Source organism: Lontra canadensis, unplaced genomic scaffold, assembly GCF_010015895.1.
Source record: "Lontra canadensis isolate GAN:19392208 unplaced genomic scaffold, GSC_riverotter_1.0 scaffold4, whole genome shotgun sequence".
NCBI lineage: Eukaryota > Metazoa > Chordata > Mammalia > Carnivora > Mustelidae > Lontra > Lontra canadensis.
This window is the reverse complement of record NW_022630998.1, coordinates 55,031,237-55,037,236: the sequence shown is the minus strand read 5'-3', so window position 1 is coordinate 55,037,236 and position 6,000 is coordinate 55,031,237. Positions and strand designations below refer to the sequence as shown.

The 6,000-nt window shown below is 39.4% G+C and overlaps 1 protein-coding gene across 2 annotated transcripts in view; it reads right to left on the bottom strand.

Annotated features, from left to right (window-relative positions):
* The window catches only part of PRELID2 (PRELI domain containing 2), a 63,842-nt gene that overhangs the window by 40,974 nt on the left and 16,868 nt on the right, over positions 1-6,000 (bottom strand). The gene's annotated exons all lie outside the window — the stretch shown is intronic.

The window sequence follows — 6,000 nt, the reverse complement described above, 5'->3', positions numbered from 1 at the left end:
GGCTGATGCCCAACACAAGGAAGTCACCGAACTGTCAAATTTGCTACTAGAGAGGAAAAAAAAAAAACAAAAAAACTTCAAAGCAAGGAAAAAATGGATACACACACACACACACACACACACACACACACACACACTGCCCAACCATGAGCCTCTTGAAATACGCAAATTATTGTATTTGTGATTCACCAGATGAAGACTCAAGGCTTGGGATGTTTTAATCCAGAAATTGAAAAATAAAAAATAAAAAATGCTGTACATCTTATAAGAATGAAGAATATTCGTAAGTGTAACTTCAAATACAATGAAAATTTATTGAAATGAAAACAGCTGCTCATCCCATTAATTTAATCCCGGTGTAAAGTTTGATTCTGGCTTGTTTCTTTTACTACATTCCAGAGAAATTCATTTGATATTTTATAAATGTTAGGTCAATACATTCAATGTTATTAACCCACATACTCTATGAGGCTACACCTTTTAAATCTCAGAAATAAGGTTTACAGGCATCAATGAATAAACAAAAGCTGTCCCACATGGGTAGGTAAAGACACCCACCACTAAGATACTCAGCACTGAGCATGGGAGCATGGCCTTGTTAACGTGAAGCAAAAGCAATCCAGCTCGGCAACATCATGAATAAAGCGAAGTCTCCACTGACGGTGATAACTACAACCTTGCTTCAAGATAACAGAAAAGTTACTGCTGACCACAAAACCCATAGAGTTATGGTGAAAGAGCAAAACCCAAGAAAATACAAGATGATTATCTTTTTCAAATTGCCTGGATAAAGTAAATATCCATCATTAAAGCCAAATCAAATTTGTATCAATTACATGCCCACAGAGTACAGTTTTTAAAAATCTATTTTTAGGATAAGAGCCAGGAGTGCCTGGGGGGCTCAGTCAGTTAAGCATCTGCCTCTGGCTCAGGTCATGATGTCGGGGTCCTGGGCTCAAGCCACACATTGGGCTCCCTGCTCAGCGGGGACTCTGCTTCTCCCTCTCCCTCTGATCCACCTTCCTACTCATGCTCTCTTTCTCAATCACTCTTTCTCAAATAAATAAAATCATTAAAACAAATAAATAAAGGGAGGATGGCTTAGTTGAGTGGCTTAGTTGGTTAAGCGTCTGCCTTTGGCTCAGGTCGTGATCCCAGAGTCCTGGGAAAAACAGAACAAAATAGTAAGAAATTAATAAATTCATCTTGGGATGTAAGATTTCAGAAAGCAGAAACCATGACTGTTCATTTGAGGAGCTTACAGCCCCAGAGCTGGTGTGCTTGAGGGAACGTGAAATTATAACGTAACTCTTGCCCAAGAAGGTGCCCCAAGTGCAAATACACTAGCAGGAAGCCAAAGCTGGATCTGTGTTAAAAAAAAAAAAAAAACAACACAGATCAAGGCTTAGTCAGATTCTAAGGAACCCTTTTGGAGCCCATCTCTGAGTTGAGCCAACAGGCCACATATAGGGACACAATGACATCTGGTTTCCCATCACATACCCACACCTGCTAACCAACACACAGCTTGAGGGTCTAATTTTAGACTCAACAGCTTTGACAGCTTTTTCTCTTAAGGCGAGGGCGGGGGTTGTCCATATTTCATCTTCTGGGTATAGTGGCCAGCCATCATTGTCACATTCCCTGGCAAAGGAGGGTTAAGAAATAATGTCCTTTCCTCGATGTCCTCCCATGATCACCCACTCATTTAAAATGTCTGTCTAAAATGCCTTCCTTAAATCCATGTCAAGAGCTAAGACAACATCCTAGAGTCTGGACCACAGCTTTCATCACATTATCCCCTGCTCAGAAACCTTCATGCAGCTGCTGACTGCTGAAAGAACAAGACCCTTCCTCCATAACCTGGAATCCAAGGCGCTCTACAGTTTGACATAACTCCACCCTTTACCCATGTCCATATTTCTAGCTCACCACTTTGCTCAAGGTGGCATCCATGATACCTGGACTCACCCCTTGGCTTGGCAACTTCCTCTCACTATGCATAAGTTATTTAACCTCAGCTTTAAAACACTGCTGGAGAAGGATCTGGTTTTGACCCAGATATTGTAGGTGTCAATAAAATATTGGTCTGATTATATCAAAAATCTAAAAAGAGTGTTTGGGAGAGGACAAGAATGTAAAAAATCAAAGGGGAAAAAAAGTACAATTGGTCAAACCTTTTTATAAAACAATCTGATAATATGTATCAAAATATAACCTTTGACCCAGAAATCCAAATTTGCTCCATGTACCTTAAAAGGTTATTGAATAACTACAGGAACACATAATAGGGATTTCATCACAGCATTATCTGTAATAGCAAAAAAATATTCTAAATGCCAATTAGGAATGAACTAAGAAAATTATGTAAATGAACACTATTTCTAGGTAACGAAAACTGTTTTTTTCCCTGGAACTGTTTCATATATACTATATGAAACATATATATATGTATATTTCTTTTTGTTTTTTAACCAAATATGCCCACTGGCTTGCTTTATTTTTTTAAAGATTTTATTTATTTATTTGACAGAGAGAGACAGCAAGAGAGGGAACACAAGCAGAGGAAGTGGGAGGGGGAGGAGCAGGCTTCCCACCGAGCAGAGAGTCCGATGCGGGGCTCGAACCCAGGACCCTGGGATCATGACCTGAGCTGAAGGCAGGTGCTTAATGACTGAACCACCCAGGTGACCCTGATTAATATTTTTTATAAGACACATGTATTATATTTTCCAGACTCAAGGTACTGGAAAAATAACTTTTAAAAAAGACACAAAGGAAAAAGGTACTGAAGGATGTTTTCCTTGGATCGTCAGGGCCAATTATCACTTTACATTTCACTGGTAAAGGTCCAGTGCAGACTAGCCAATAGCCCGGATCTCTAAGAAAATCGAGGCTAAAACAAGGTGGAAGAAAGGCTTTTGTGTTTTCTGTATAAAATTCAGACAATTCTGTCCTTTTACTACTTCCATGTACAAAACAAACACACAAAGACTCCCCTATGCTCTGGCCACAGCTTTTATACTTAATCCCAAACACCCATGTTCTGTGTGAAGCTCCTGTCAAGGGAGAGGCTGAGGAAACACACCTAGTAGGTGGTTCCAGGCACACCCGCTCAGAGGCTAGTAAGCCGAGGCCTTCACACTCCTTCGGGTGAGCCTGGAGCATCTGAGAATTAGCACCGCAGGACGGAAATCATGGGGAGCAGTAACAATCCATACAAGTGATGGGTCTCCAGAATGAATTTTAAATTCGGGGGTTTTAGTTATTTGGGCTTGACAGTCTTACTATCTCCATTAAAATGACAGGTTAATAAAAGATTCAAATCAGAGAGAAAAACGAAAACCAGTACAGGATCTTCTAAAATCTGCGCTCACAGCAGTAATCACTTAATACCTGATGCTCCTTATATTTTGCCTTTGTTTTTAAGCCTATCTCAAAAGGAATTATCATTTCTCACCCATTACTTTGGCAAAAATTTTTTTTAAGTATGTTAATAGGAACTGCTGGCTTAGGGAAACGAACTCTTTTAAGGTGTACAACTCAACAGTACTGCTATACTTAGAGTTGGGCAACCATCAGTGGGAGTTCCAGAACATTTTCATCACACCAAAAAGAAACTCCACGCCCATTAGCAGTCGCTGCCCACTATGGCAACCACTAATGTTTCCCATTGCTATGGACTAGCAATTCTGCACATTTCAAGTAAGTTGACTCATAGGCTATGTGGCCTGTTGTAACTGGCTTCTTCCATACTGTTATCAAGCTTCCCCCACGTTATAAAACCTGTCCTTCATTCTTACGACTGAATAATATTCCATTGATAAGTATACCACAATTGGTTACATATTCATGAGTAGACATTTTCACACTCTGCCTATCAGGAACAATGGTATTATAAATATTCCCGTACAAGTTTCTGTGTTTTCACAAAACACGTATGTTTTCAACAGAGTAGAAAAAGCTGGGTCCAGGGTAACTCTATGCTTAACTTTCTGAGGCCCTGAAAACCTGGTCTGCACAGCAGCTGTACCATTCACACTGCCATCAGTGGTGCGAGAGCCTTCCAATGGCTCCCCACCATTCCCCACACTTGTTACTGTGTATCTTTTTGACTGCTCTCATCCCAGGCAGGTTTGAAGTGGTATCTCGTCATGATTTTGATTTGCACTTCTGGATGTAGAATGATGCTAAGCATCTTTTCACGTACTTACTGGCCATCTACACATCTTCTTTAGAGAAATATCTACTCAAATCTTTTGCTCATGTTTTAATTTGAAATTTTTTTTAAATTCAAGTATAATTAACATGCAGTGTTGTATTAGTTTCAGTGTACAATACGATTCAGTAAGTCTATACACTATTCAGGGCTCATCAAAATAAGGGTACACTCTCACAAATTATGGATATATATATATATATATATATATATAATCAGATACATGGTTTACAAGCATTCTCATTCTCTGCATTGTCCTCTGACCTTCTTGACAGTACCCCTGAAGCATAAGTTTTCAATTTTGATGAAAACAATTTCACCTATTTTTTCTTTGGTTGCTTGGGCTTTTGGTATCATATCTAAGAAATCACTACCTAATCCAAGTTCACAAAGATCTTCAGCTGTTTTCTCCTTAAAGTTTTATAGGTCTTAACTCTCATTTAGGTCTTTGATCCATCTTCAGTTAATTTTGTATTTGGAATGAGGTAGGGCTCGAACTTTATTCTTCTGTTTGTAGATATCCAGTTGTGACAGCACCGTTTGTTGAAAAGAATATTCTTTCTACGGGGTGCCTGAGTGGCTCAGTGGGTTAAAGCCTCTGCCTTCGGCTCAGGTCATGATCCCAGGGTCCTGGGATCGAGTCCCGCAAGGGGCTCTCTGATCAGCAGGTAGCCTGCTTCCTCCTCTCTCTCTGCCTGCCTCTCTGCCTACTTGTGATCTCTGTCAAATAAATAAATAAATAAATAAATAAAATCTTTAAAAAAAAAAAAAAAAGAAGAATATTCTTTCTTCATTGAATAGTCTTGGCATATAGCTTTTCAAAGTCTTCCATAAATGGAAGCTTGACAGTGGCAGTGTTTATACAACTATGTCAAAACTCATAAAACTGTACATTAAGAATAAATTTTGCTGCATATAAATAATATACTCAATAAACCTAATAATCAAAACTTCTCCTTTAAAGAAACATTCACGTATTGCCTATGTAAGGATCCTATGCTTCACAAACACTATACTACTGTTTCTAATACAGATAAACTGGAAACTGTCTGAATCTCTACCAAACATAAGCTGAAGAGGGTCGCCTGGATGGCTCAGTTGGTTAAGTATCTGCCTTCCACTCAGGTCACGATGCTGGGGTCCTGGGATCGAGTCTCGCATCAGGCTCCCTGCACAGCGGGGAAGTCAGCTTCTCCCTGTCCCTTCCCCAGTTTCTGCACTTGTGTGCGTACGTGCTTTCTCTCTCTCTCAAATAAATAAAATCTTTAAAAAAAAAAAAGCTAACCAGATGTAGTATAATCATAGGGTTGAATACCACGAACAGTATAAAGGAATAAGCTAGGTTTTATATGTTAAATGGATAAAGTTCTATTAAGCAAAAAAATATAAGTACCCAATGACTGACACAGAATGAAAGCATATTATGTAAAAAGACACAAAACCAAGCTATACAGACTCTGTGAATACACATGTAAGTACCTAACTGTAGCTCTTAAAAGTCTGGAAGAATCCTCAGCACACTGCTAACACTCACTGCCTCTCAAGAGAGCCAAAAGGCACCAAGACTGGACAGGGTGATCAGAACAGAGTTGAACTCTGTTATTTTTTTCCCCCAAAGGGAAATCTATTCATTAATTACTTTCAAGATTAAAAATTAATAATGTGGGGCGCCTGGGTGGCTCAGTTGGTTAAGAGTCCAGCTCTTGATTTCAGCTCAGCATCATGAGATTGAGCCCACATGCTGGACTAGCGCCTGCTTGAGATTCTTTCCCTCCTTTTCC